Consider the following 14,396-nt stretch of genomic DNA (forward strand, 5'->3'; position numbering starts at 1 on the left):
ATGGATGAAAAGGTTGAACAGGATCCGAGAAAGGACAAAGCCCTGCTTAAAACTTGTCGATCAGCACAGTTGGCCAATGAACTGTCGATAAACCTGATAGCAGTATCATTAAACCTGCATTTATCCAAAGGATGACAGGGAATTTTTCTGAAATCATGATGATCCCACCATGATGTGTTCTCTCTATTCTCTCAGGAACAGGCTTACCTGTGGAGTCTTGTACATTGCTGAAATGATGGCCACATTCGCAGAGGTTTCGGAGATGCATCCTCCGATCAGAGCTATCACTTTGTTCTGGTTGTGACCCTGGAAGTTGGGGACAAACCTCCGTTGTGCAGAAAAGAGGCTGAGGCTGGCCTTATAGGTCATCCTGGCAGTGTAGTAGCTGTTGAGGATGTGAAATCCCAGAGAGACATTGGATAAAATGTCAGGCTTTTCATTGATCTCTTGGACAGCAAATGCCAAGGCCAGGATGTGCTGGTAGTTCTTTGGCACCGAACTGTCATGGAAATTACAGATGTTATAGCTGTTGACAAACAACAGTAACAGAAGCAACCAAAGGACATTCATACTCTTCTTCTCTCATCTGCTTGTTTCCAAGATTGACTTGCAGTTTGAACCTCAGTTGAGTCATTCCCTTTGCCAATCAACTGAGTATAAAAGTAAGATTTTCTTTACATGTTTTCACAAGGTACATAAAATATTTTGTTTAGTTTTAATCTTATTTCTCATGGATCAGTATGTTTATTCATTATTAGTTATTAAATGTATAACCTACCTTTTCTCCCTGAGTTTTATATACCTAACCTACTCCCATTTTCTTTCATTATTCATCTTGCTAATCAGCCACATGATTACAATTTTCATCCTTTTACTGGCATTTCCCAAAATCACTTTAATTCCTATTTATTCTATTTATTATTGTTTTAACTCATTGCACCATTACCTTAGCACAATTTCCCCTTAAATTCGTGTATAGAGAGAACCTATGTGATTCCTCTATCCTAACTTTTCTCATGCCACTATGGGCACACACTTTCCCAGGTTCCCCCCTCCCCATTTGATCATTATTTCCTTCCTCGGTTCCAGTTTAGGACTGTGTTTCAGGGATGATGTGTTTCCTAGTATTTTAAAAGGAAACTATAAGGAGAGAAGTAATATAGAATCAGACCCTTTTGCCAACTCTCCGCTGACAATCTCGTTACTTCATTCTATACAGAGGGGTCCAGACTATATTTCCAAATGCATCTAGCCAACACATTCTCTCATCATATTTGATTGCTGGTTCATCTCCAGTGTACTTAAAGCAATAAAATATTTGACAGCAGGAGGGAATAACTAGCTTTAATATCACCCAGATTTAGTTATGCTTCCTCACTCCTGTCTTCATTGAAGGAGCTTGCTGGAGCAAAATCCTCCATGTAGATATTCTGTGCAAGGCTGGTGGAAGTGCTCTTGTGAGACTCGGCCACATTGAGATTTGTTGTGTGGCAGAGACTATCACCAGGCAATGGGTAGCAAAGCAAAAAGGCTTTATTCTTATGCAAGAATGGTGGCTCATCCATCTCATGGCGCAGACAAGAGACTACGGGGGCTGCAGGTTACACATATGGTTTTATACTGTCACATATACAGCTTGATGACCTGTTTGCTCCCAGCTTGACTCACCTTTATGTAGGAGCTAACCATAACCTTTGATAAGCCGCCTTCATTATGCATTTGGGGGGGATTTCCACTGCCCCTTTGTTCCCTCTATTATTTCTGGTTTTGCTCATTTCTCTTGAGCAGAGTGCCTCAGTTTCCCAGCACAAACACCAACCTAATTCCAATACAGTGCACAACTTCCATACATTTCAAGAACACTTTTGAGAGAAAACTATGAATGCTTTCTGCCACCAATATGCTGTAGGTGCCACTTTTCTCACTCCAGAAATGAACAAACCCAATTGTTCCTTAAATATAAGTTCTCAGCAACTATACTTGGAACTTATTAAATAAGCAGCATGAGTGAGAGGGAGAGATGGTGTCTTACATTGGCTCATTAATCACAATCTGTGTCGGCTGTTTCAGGAAAGAGAGGAGATTATGGAGGAAGAAGACCTGAGAAACAATCTCTCCAATGACCAGGTCTCCAGGATGGTAAAATTCATGAGGGATCGGGAGGGGATCATCTTGTATGCTACAGTTAATGGAATGTTTCTGGCCCACAACATGACACAGCAAGACAAGCAGAAGCATTGCAACCAGCATGATTCTGTTGGAAGAACAGAGCCATGAAATGCAGCCTCCCATCTTTGCCTCTGCAGCATCACATACCACTTTCATCAGGATTGACCTCAACAACATCTAAAATAATTCTTTTTGTTTTAAAAATCCTCATACAGAGCAACAGTTATCACAGCACTGGTGTATAAAGAGGGGGAAATGGTGCAACCTTGCAAATCAGTTTGTCTAAAAGAAAGTGGGGTCAGTTAGGATGAAGCAGTTTGCTTGGATATGTGTGTTAATTAAGAGCCACAGAATGAGGTCCAATTTTCCAGTGGCCAAAGACAAATGCTCAAAGAAACAGAGGGGAAATGATCATAACAGGAATGATACAGAGTCCTGCCTAGACCCAAATCTAGTTCTAAATAATGTGAGATCTTTATAACTTGAGATGGTGATTGTTGATGTAGCTGAAGAGCTCTGGAAGCACTTTGTGTTTTTCAGGATGGAAACTAGCAATTCTGCTAATGATGGGGAGGATTATCTGTTCCCCAGGGTGTTCCTTCCTTTGGAAGTTGCATCATGCATGATGAACCTGTGAGGAGTCTTCCTCCCAACTTGGAATCCTATGAATCTTATTATTTCTTTTGAAGAGTAATTAGCAGGAGGAGGCACTTAGCTCAGAAGGTCCAAACTTCACCTGCCCAGAACTAGAGGAAATAGTAATAATAATTTATTATTTATACCCCGTCCATCTGGCTGGCCCCCCCCCAGCCACCCTGGGCGGCCCCCAACAAAACACTAAAATACAATAACCTATCAAACATTAAAAGCTTCCCTAAACAGGGCTGCCTTTAGATGTCTTCTAAAAGTTTGGTAGTTATTTTTCTCTTTGACATCTGGTGGGAGGACAATCCACAGGGTGGGCACCACTACCGAGAAGGCCCTCTGCCTGGTTCCCTGTAACTTGGCTTTTCGCAGCGAGGGAACCGCCAGAAGGCCCTTGGAGCTGGACCTCAGTGTCCGGGCAGAATGATGGAACACATCCCTGATATTGGGCATAATCCAGCAAGCCTTCATTTCCCCACAAAATGTGAAGGCCTAGAGTTAAAGGTAAATCACAGCCTAGGGAAATTCCAGGTTCAGATGCATCGTGATTATGGGTTCATCTCTTTAAATTATTTGCCCCATTTGCTTATGCAGTATTATCAACATGAATGTCATCAAATAACATCTATACATCATTTTCATATAGTTTTCCCTCAAACCATAACTTCCCGTAGACTTCAGATCTATATTCCACAACCGCTCCCATGTCGACATGAGAGAAAGGAAGAAAGGACTGTTTCACTGTAGCTGCAGCAGCATCTTTTTACTGCCCTCTCTCCAATGTGAAGGAGAAGAAAATTACCTCCCTGCAAGCAAGAAACTGGGGCAATGGCTTGGCCAGCAGACAAGTGGGATCCAAACTGGGAGGAGGTCAATTGATGCAGCAAGACAGAAGGCAGAGGAAGGAAGTTTCGTGTGTGTCATCGCAGGCTCAGAAGGGCCAGGTTTTACAGGGGAAATCAGAGCCCCCCTTTCTTCGATTTCAAGGGGGAATAACTATCTGCTGAGGTCGGGGCTCCCCCCCTTCGCCCACCAACCTGCATCCTAAGGAGGCCTGGCAGCCCCCTAATAAGGAGACCCCCACCCACCAAATAAAAGCCCCCTCCAGCCCCCAGCTCCCCTTTGCAAGAAACATCCCTGGTGCTGGTGTCTGAGGAGGCACAAACACCCGGGGGGGGGGGAGAGACAGAGAGGAGCCCCCGCAGCCCATTCCCTGCAACAGACCCCTCCCCTCTTGGGAAGATGCACCCCCCCGCAAAAAAGTTCCCCTTTTCCAGCTGCTCTTTTCGCTCCGTCTCCGGCTGAGGCTCCTGCCTGGGGATGGTTTACCTGGAGACAGGCTGGTCATTGCCAGGGCGCTTGTTCATTGGCCGAGGTGGCAGGGACTATTCTGCTCCGCCAAACCACCCCCTGGCCGTCCCCGCCCCCCACAGCCCCTTGGAGGACGAGCATCCAGGAGGAAGGGGCAAGGGACACTCGGGCTTGAATCGCCCCTCACCCGCCTCGGTCCAGGAAGAGGAGGAAGAGCCCTTTGCTGCCTCTGGGCAACCCCCCTCCTCGCCCCGCCAAGGACCGGAGCCCTGAAGGGTCTCTGGGACTTGAACTCACAAACCCAGATTTTTAGCTCATAAGAAGCAAGTTCTGATTATCAGAGCAATTTATTCAATTGAAGTATACTTGCACTTTTGCATAATTCATTCTGCTCTTTCTAGCCATAGGACAAAATAAGGTGCTCAGCTCCCTTCAAGGTATTGTCCCTCAATTTAACTTAAAAGTGTATATTAAAGGGTGTAGGGTGAGTGTGTCAGGACTCTTGGGTTCTTTCTTCTGCTGAACACACACAGAGAAACAGAGTCCCTCCTTAGCCCTGTCCTCTCTCTCTCTCCATCCCAGTTTCCAAGGCGCCCTCTCCCATCCCAGAGATGATGGAGAATGTGCTGGGTGCCCTGGCTTGGCCTTTGATATCCTTGGCATCATCTCTGGCACCATCCTTTTCTTCAAGGCCATGAGGATTAACGGTTGCAGGGGCCTCTTGTGAGCTGAACCCATTTCACTTCATGGGCTCAGAGACAAATTCAAGGGAAGCCAAAATAGGGGACAGCGGCTTTGTCATAGCAATGGAGTAGGGTGGGCCTCATCCTGCCCAGAAGCTGCTCAACCTCAATACTCCCAGCTCACATGCTCCCTTCTCCTTTCTTTTCAGATAATGGAGGATTTGTTTCCTGACAGCCTCTTCTGCAAGGCCCTCTCAGCGCAGCTCCTTTGGCAAGAGTCTCTTCTGCTATAAATAAGCTGGAAGGAGTTGCTACCTCCATGTGAAGCTTATTCTTAGAAGCTTTTCTGATAATGTGTTTAACTTCCGAGAACAATAATGATAGCCAAAGATCTTAGGCAGACTTACTGTACATTACTTTTCTCCCTTTTATGTTTCCCTCTTAACAAAGAAATTGCTCTCAGACTGTTGACAGCTATACTCAGATTTTTTTTTTTAACAAGGGGAGGCCATCAACCATAAGGGTTTTTAATGCAAAATCTGTTTCCCAACATCTCTATGCTTCAAACATCTGGTACAATGACTCATTTCCTAAGTTGGACGGGTGCCATCATACCTCTTATATCATCTGGGCTACGACACTCCCCTTGAATCCCTGAGGCAAAGGCTTTGAGACATCTCACATAGTGACCTGCAATCCCGATCTTGTGTAATTTGTAGCCCAGTTGCAGCTGGAACCCAATACAGGTACGACTTTCAGATATCCTCATACCTTAGGAATTTGTCTGTACCTACCTATCTGCGTTTATTTACCAAAGCCAGACTAAATGTATTTTCCTTGGAAGTTCTAAATGGCAGAGTGAGAGGCATCCCCTACCAGAATAGGCTTTGTTTACCTTCCCAGGACATCAATTGTATGAAGCATATCCTACTGCATTGTGGGCAACATGAGCAAGCAAGGGGCCAACTGATCAAACCTTTACTGGCAAATTTGCAGGGAAAATCTGAAGCCTCCCATATTAAATATCTTTTGGAAGACAGGTCAAATGATATTACACTGGCCGTGGCAAAGGTTCTATCGGAGATTGTAAGAAACAAAGATCATTATGCCCTATGTGAAACAAAATGACTGCCTTGGTTCTACCATCTGTCTGTCTAGTTGTTTTAACTTTATCTAGTTTTGAAATTGTTTTATGGTTTATGTTTTATGGGTCTTTGGACCGCAATAAAGTATTGATTACAGTGGTACCTCTGGTTAAGTTCTTAATTCGTTCCGGAGGTCCGTACTTAACCTGAAACTGTTCTTAACCTGAAACACCACTTTAGCTAATGGGGCCTCCTGCTGCTGTCGTGCTGCCGGAGCATGATTTCTGTTCTCTTCCTGAAGCAATGTTCTTAACCTGAAGCACTATTTCTGGGTTAGCGGAGTCTGTAACCTGAAGCATATGTAACCTGAAGCCTATGTAACCCGAGGTACCACTGTATTATGTTTTTATATATTTTGGAAGCACCAAGAGTGGCTGGTGGAACCCAATCAGATGGGGAAGAAGAAGAAGAAGGAGGAGGAGGAGGAGGAGGAGGAGGAGGAGGAGGAGGAGGAGGAGGAGAAGAAATTATAATAATAAATGGAGGGTGGTATACAAATTGAATAAATAATTATATTATTGATAGTCTGGTTGGCCCCTCTGAGAACAGGATGCTAGACTAGATGCATCATGGGCTGGATGCAGCAAATTCTCCCAATGTTCTTATGTATTACTGTGTTTAGACTTAGATTTCTGTCCAAACCACTTTGACACCGATTGTGAAAAATGCTGTAAATAAATAGACAATGACAAGAGAGGGGTGAAAACACTGAGTATGATAAAAATTAGAATTGGGACACACAAGGGATTTCCTTGGCCAGATTTATTCCAATAAACATCTGCATGTTCTAATAATGCAACAATTAAAGGCATCAACGCAAGTTGACTCCTATTTGCTCCTCAGAATCAAGTGGTCTTTGCTGTTCAAGTCCGGCCTCAGAATGATTATGTACAATTTGGGGAAGAAGATGCAAGCGAGCAAGCCTGCACTGGAGGCCAAGATGCAGAAGATCTCCACAGCCACCATCTGCTTTCCTTTGGTGCTCAGATAAGAGGGAACAAAGGACAGCCAAACGCTGCAGAACACCAACATGCTGAAAGTGATGAACTTGGCTTCGTTGAAACTGTCTGGCAACTTCCTGGCCAGGAAAGCCATGGTGAAGCTGACCATGGCCAGGAATCCCAGGTACCCCAGGACACAATAAAACATGGGGGCAGAGCCTTCATTGCATTCCACAATGATTTCCTCCGCCAGAGAGTTCATGTCCACATCTGGGAAGGGAGGAGCCATACAGTGCCAAACAGCACAAATACTGGCTTGAAGTGAGCAGCAACCCAGAAGAACAGAGTTGGCCAGAGATTTCCCCACCCATTTCCTCATCCTGGATCCTGGTTTGGTGGCCATGAAGGCCAGAACCACCGTGATGGTTTTGGCCAAGACACAAGACACCGCAATGGAGAAGATGATGCCAAAGGCCGTTTGTCGTAAAGAGCAGCTCACTGGGTGAGGCTGGCCAATGAAGAGCAAGGAGCAGAGGAAGCAGAGCAAGAGGGCAAGGAGCAGAGTGTAGGTGAGGTCCCGGTTGTTGGCTTTGACAATGGGAGTGTCCCTGTTCTTAGAGAAGATGCCAAGGACCAAGGCTGTGACCAGAGCGAAGAGCAGAGCTAAGGCAGCTAATGTGATTCCCAAAGGCTCTGTGTAGGAAAGAAAATGTTGGCTCTTGGGAATGCAATGATCTCTGTTGTGGTTTGGAAATTGACCTTCTTGGCATTTGAAACAATAATCCGCATCTACAAAAATCAGATTAATGATGTATGAGTTCCCACAAACAAGGCAACCTTTTTCTTCTGGCATATTTCATTCTTTGTAATGAAATGGATTCTTCCATCTCCAATGGCCTTTCAAATTTCCTTTGAAAGAAATACTACTTCTGTCCCCAAAACACAATTCTGAGATGTTAGTTAGTTGGAAACAAGTATCAGAGATAAGTGGAAACCACAAAAATGCAACGGGTATTATTTCTTCATAAACCATGTAGGTGCTATCAATCAAATCACCAGGAATCTCAGATGCAACGTATTGATGACTGTTAATATGGTGCCATTAAAAGAGCAAACTGTAGTCTCTTCTGAAAAGTAAGAAGCCCGCTATGATATCTTGGAGCAACAGAATTTGATTAAAACTATGGGGATGGAGGATTAGGCAAGTCTCCCCTGACTCCGCAAGCTGTGGCAGGAGGGAAGCAGGCAGAGTACACTGGACATGATCCACACCTATTTCCACAGGTCTACTTTGTAAAGGTTAAAGTTGTGGCTTTAGTTTGCCCCACTCTCTGTGTGTGTCTGTCTTCTTTCTTCCAGATCTGAGTGCAACTGCTGTCCTGTTTAGGAGCACTGAACTGCTAATAAGGGGAAACTGTTTAAATAGACTAGGAAGCATTGTTTAAAATAATAGATGATGTCTCCTACCCATTTGATTTGAAATCATCCCACCTGGACATGAAGCACAGTCATAGCAACAAAATGGCAGCCCCTCCTTCTTTTTCCTGCTGTAGCCTGGCTGGCACCGATCATTGCACAAACCAAGGGGCAGCACCTAGCCAGAAAAAGAGGAGAAAAGGAAGCTCCCTTTTGCATGGTAAAGAACACAGTTTGAACCAAAGAGATGAGATCATTTGGCAAATTCATCTTATTCCAGAAAAGTGGTGTGTACGTGAATAAATTGTAATATAAATTTTGGGGGTGAAGCAGAAAGGAAACTGAAAAGACAACAGATTCTGAATTACAGGGAGTTGGCAGAGAAGGCAAAATGGGAAGCATATACATTAAGCTCAGAGAGACACTACAAGACAAATACTCTTCCTTCAACACAAATGGGTAATTTACCCCCTCCTTGTCTTCTGAGAAATAAATCTTGCTTGGTTCCATAGGATTTACTCCTACATTAGGGCATAGCTGTCAACTTACAGATTTGAAAATAAGGAACCAGCAGCCTCAGAAATAAGGGATCAGCAGCCAAAATAAGGGATCAGCAGCCTCACCTGTCCCAGGCACTCCTGTCTTCCACTGCCTCCCCTCCCCAGCGTTAAAAAACCCCCTCAGCTTGCATTAACTAACCACACACACACAGCCTCCCCCCTCACCACGAGATCGCCACCCGCTCTTTTCCTTTTCCCCATAACAGTCAACCGAAGGAGCCTCCAAAACAAATCCAAATCCCCCCTCCCACAAGATCGCCTTTCCTTTCCCCCCACATGTGCCCACGCTCCAGACAGACCTTTTCCCCGGCAAGGGTGAGTGGGCTGTCGATGATGTATCCATCCGATTCTGAGCACAGGTATGTTCAGCTTCTGAGCCCCTCCGAGCCAAAGACAGAAAGCCCAGCCAGCAGCCAAACGAAGCCTCAAGCGGTGGTTCCCACAGTGCAGCAACCCGGCATAGGGGATGCAGCAAGGAAAACCACCGTCACCTCTCCGTTGGGAAGCGTTGAGCAAAGGCGAGTCCCTAGGCAACACAGCCGGGCACAAGGCATACAAGCTTCACCCCACAGTCATTCTTAGACTCCTTATTGGGTGAGCAATGCAGCCAAGCAACACAGTTGGGGCCTCCCTCCTTCCTGGCCGGCAGGGAGGGAGGGAGAGGACCTGCTTCCTTTGAAACCCGGGAAATTTAAGGGACATCATCAATCAGGGAGGGCAGTGGGAAACGGCACTGGGATAAGGGAGTTTCCTGCCAAATAAGGGACAGTTGACAGCTATGCATTAGGGATGTGGGTGATGCTGTGGTCAAAACCCCTGAGTCTCTTGGGCTTGTTGATCGGAAGGTAGGTGGTTTGAATCCCCCTATTGGGTTGAGCTCCCATTGCTCTGTCCCAGCTCCTGCCAACCTAGCAGTTCAAAAGCACATCAGTGCAAGTCTATAGGTACCACTGTGGTGGGAAGGTAAATGGTGTTTCTGTGCGCTCTGATGTCACAGTGCTCCATTTCACCAGAAGCAGTTTAGTCATGCTGGCCACGTGACATAGAAAGATGTCTGAGGACAAATGCCAGCTCTCTCTGCCTGAAAAGCAAGAGGAGTTGCCTTTGTCTGGACTTCACCATCCAGGGGTCCTTCAACTTCTCTTTACCTTTACTCTGACATTAATGTGACCTAGCTAAACCTGACAGGAGGGCTTCCTCTATTGTATAAACCCCTTCATTAACGGGACTTAGGAATGTTATTAATATCAGACCTTATTCTTGAATTTGTATTCATAATGTTAAAAAAAAACCTTCTCCCTTAAGAAAAGAACCAAGAGTCCACTCCCACCTGATTGAATGCTTTGTGCCATGTGATGTCTTCTTCATCCATGCTGAAGTCAACATAGTGTGATTCCTGTGGTTCTGTCCTTCCTACTTTCACTCGTGAGAAGGTTTGGTTGGGGAAAGTAACCCAGTTAATAACGTCAAATCCAGCTGCCAATTCCCCATTCTCATCAAAAGATACAAAGTCCCCAGCACTGTTGTTGAAGGAGATGCTCCTCAGGAAAGAGGAAAGCTAGACAGAAGAAAACAAGGCAAAGTTCAAAAAGTAAAGAAGGGAGAAGCATTATTGGTTTTATAAAGGAAAAAGTGTCAATCAATATATGTCACACAATGGCAAGGAGTCAAAAATGGTGTGGTCCACCTTTGGAGCACATATGGATTTCTATAAAGTCCACTTAGCCTGATATTTAAGCATTTGAGGGTTCAGTTCTGGGGTTCCATGTGCAAAGGTAAAATCGTGCAAAGTTATTGGTTCAAAAAGTAAAGAAGGGAGAGCTTTATTGGTTTTAGAAAGGATAAAGTAGTTTATTGGTTTTATTGGTTTTACAAAGGAAAAAGTATCAATCAATGTATGTCACACAATGTGTGGTCCACCTTTGGAGCAGATATAAAGGACCCTGGGATGCTCTCAGAGCCGTGTCATGACCTCCCCACAACCTGATAAACAAGGGGGCACCTTCTTTGCTGGTCTGTCAGATGCACCCAGTGGCCTTGTGTCTCCTTCCCTGAGGCTGGCATGGAATGCACTGCCCTGCTCACCTGGCCTTGGGAGGGAAGCGCCCTCATGCCTCCTTCCCAGAGCCCAGCAAGCAAGGGGGAGGGCTGCACACCCAGGACCCTCCCTGGACCTGCTGAGAGTCTGGTATGAAAGGAAGACCTTCTGGGAGGGCAGGGGGAAGGGGGGAAAGAAATAGAGAGCAGGTTTCCTGAGAAATCTCTATGTGGGACAAGAAGCTACAGTTAGAACTGGATATGGAACAACTGATTGGTTCAAAATTGGGAAAGGAGGACGACAAGGCTGTATATTGTCTCCCTGCTTATTTAACTTATATGCAGAATTCATCATGCAAAAGGCTGGGCTGGATGAATCCCAAGCCGGAATTAAGATCGCCGGAAGAAATATCAACAACCTCAGATATGCAGATGACACAACCTTGATGGCAGAAAGTGAGGAGGAATTAAAGAACCTTTTAATGAGGGTGAAAGAGGAGAGCACAAAATATGGTCTGAAGCTCAACATCAAAAAACCGAAGATCACTGCCACTGGTCCCATCTCCTCCTGGCAGATAGAAGGGGAAGAAATGGAGGCAGTGAGAGATTTTACTTTCTTGGGCTCCATGATCACTGTAGATGGTGACATCAACGACAAAATTAAAAGACGCCTGCTTCTTGGGAGAAAAGCAATGACAAACCTAGACAGCATCTTAAAAAACAGAGACATCACCTTGCCAATAAAGGTCCATATAGTAAAAGCTATGGTTTTCCCAGTAGTGATGTATGGAAGTGAGAGCTGGACCATAAAGAAGGCTGATCGCCGACGAATTGATGCTTTTGAATTATGGTGCTGGAGGAGACTCTTGAGAGTCCCATGGACTGCAAGAAGATCAAACCGATCCATTCTTAAGGAAATCAACCCTGAGTGCTCACTGGAAGGACAGATCCTGAAGCTGAGGCTCCAATACTCTGGCCGCCTCATGAGAAGAGAAGACTCCCTGGAAAAGACCCTGATGTTGGGAAAGATGGAGGGCACAAGGAGAAGGGGACGACAGAGGATGAGATGGTTGGATAGTGTTCTTGAAGGTACCAGCATGAGTTTGACCAAACTGCATGAGGCAGTAGAAGACAGGAGTGCCTGGTGTGCTCTGGTCCATGGACACGAAGAGTCGGACACGACTAAACGACTAAACAACAGCAATGGTGAGCTTTCCCTGCTGTCTATTCTTTATTTACTTTTCCCCGACCAACATGCGGTTGCAATCCCATATGTAAAGTGAACGTAACTTGTGGGACCCCTGTAAATAACATTCTAGCAGCATGTTACAAAATTGACCAGACAATTACACTTGAAAATAGCCATATATGTTCCTCTTTTGTGCAGAAACAACTGCAGGCTCTAGAAGATAGTTGTTGTTGGTGAACAGAATGTTTTGGCAGTCAGGGGTAGAAACAAACCTAAATATTTTCAAATGCATTCTTGATAGTTCTCCTTCTCTTGCCTGACTTTGCACATTATCATATGGATAATGAAACCAGTCTAGTTTCAGAACCACTTTTATATAGAATGCATTATGATGTTTGGCATCTATTCAGGGGTTTTTTAAGTACTCATATTGCAGGGAAGTTTTTAATGTTGGAGTTTTAATATTATTATGGAGTGCTGAGAGACAAACATCAGTGGTTTGTGCAATGTCAAAGGGTGAGATGCTGTCTGAGGAAAGTACTGGAGACGTTCTTCCTGGATAAAAACTTCCCATCTTTCTGATATTAACACATCATGACTCCCAGTTTAGCATGCCTCTTTCTTCACCACTCCTGACATATCAGCATCACAAACACATAGGACAGCAGAACATGCAGCTCCTTCCACAACATTGTTGAGTTCTACAAAGAGGTGGCATTTCTGTGTGAGGAAGAGCAGGAGGAGATACTTCCACCTCTGCAACTTGAAGGGGAAGTACAGGGAATATGTTTATTCTGGCTCCAACTTGAAGGCAAGGGAAAACAGGGAAGCACTGAAAAGAACATTTGTTATGTCTGGGAGAGGTAAAAGCTGTAAGAGGCGTTTTTCTTCCATGTGTTTTTCTTCCATTAGATTAGCCTAAGCAAACATCAATTTGACCAAACTGCGGGAGGCAGTGGAAGATAGAAGTGCCTGGCGTGCTCTGGTCCATGGGGTCACGAAGATTCGGACACGACTAAACGACTAAACAACAACAACAACAAGCAAAGATTTATCCTGAATATGAAATCTTACCTGCCAAGGTTGCAGTTTGGGAGGATCAAGTCCACCTCTGCCTGATGTAATTCTGTGTTTTGGTCTGGATGAGAGAACCTTGTGCAAAGTATATGCAATGGCATAAACCGCATTATAGGTACTGTAACTTTGACCAGTCATGGTCATTTCAAAAATATGCCCAGGAAGGCTCTCCAGACTCTCTTTCCCAGTGCATGTTTCTCTGCTTTCAGTGGGGTCATTGGAAACAGAAAATAAGCAGTTGAATGCCTTTTCCCAAAAAGCCTGGAGGAACCCATCTCCATTTGGTGAGTTGGGATTTAGTGTCTGAAGGAATTCTTTAAATCCCTGGACTTTTTCTGTGTGGATTGCAAAAGAGAGGGCACCATCAAAAACTTGAATATCGTAATACCTTTGCATTGTTTCTGATGAGAAGGCCCATTGGGCTGTCAAAATCCACACTGTGCCTTTAGAATTCTCTGCAATTTCTTCATCTAATGAATAAAAATATGTCAACCACTTCACAGCTGCAGTAGTTTGAGGTTCTGCACATAGCACTAATATATTGACGTCTGAGTCCATCAGGAAAGAGAACTTAGTCTGAATGAGATCAAGTGAGATGAGATTATCTATCCCTTGAGATAAGGATGGTAGTTTTTCATTGAAGGCTGTGCAGACTCCATGCTGGGAAAGCATTGGCTCCAAGATTTGCATAAACGTCTCTCCATTCTCATCATCTGAAGCAACAAGTCCGACCCACGTCCATTGGAAATGAAGAAGTAGCTTGACAATCCCTGCATATTGATATTTCTCATTGGGCACCGTCCGGAAGAAGGTTTGGAGCTGCAACTCAGTCCTCCTCACTGGAGCCAATACACAATAAGCAATCTAAGGAAGAAGTCAATCTCACAATTGATAGCAGTGAGAGAGTTACAGCAAACTGTTAGGATTCATCCTGCATAACTGACTGAAGTGGAACCCATGAGAATTTATTGAAGGTAAAAATAATTTTTTGAGTTTTGTATATTGGACGAATTTGAATGAATGTAAGCACAAGTTCCCTGTTTTAGAGGTGTTATAACATACACCTCCGTTACCCATCAATGACAACATCTTGGTCAGCTTTATCATTTACCATGAAGTATGTAGAAAGTGAAATATTTCTTAAGTGATATTAGATTTACCTGAAGTGGAACTCATGATGATTTTTTTTGTTGGTAGCTCAGCAGAGTGGCTGAGGGCACCCA

This window comes from Podarcis raffonei, chromosome 14 (assembly GCF_027172205.1).
Source record: "Podarcis raffonei isolate rPodRaf1 chromosome 14, rPodRaf1.pri, whole genome shotgun sequence".
NCBI classification, from domain to species: domain Eukaryota; kingdom Metazoa; phylum Chordata; class Lepidosauria; order Squamata; family Lacertidae; genus Podarcis; species Podarcis raffonei.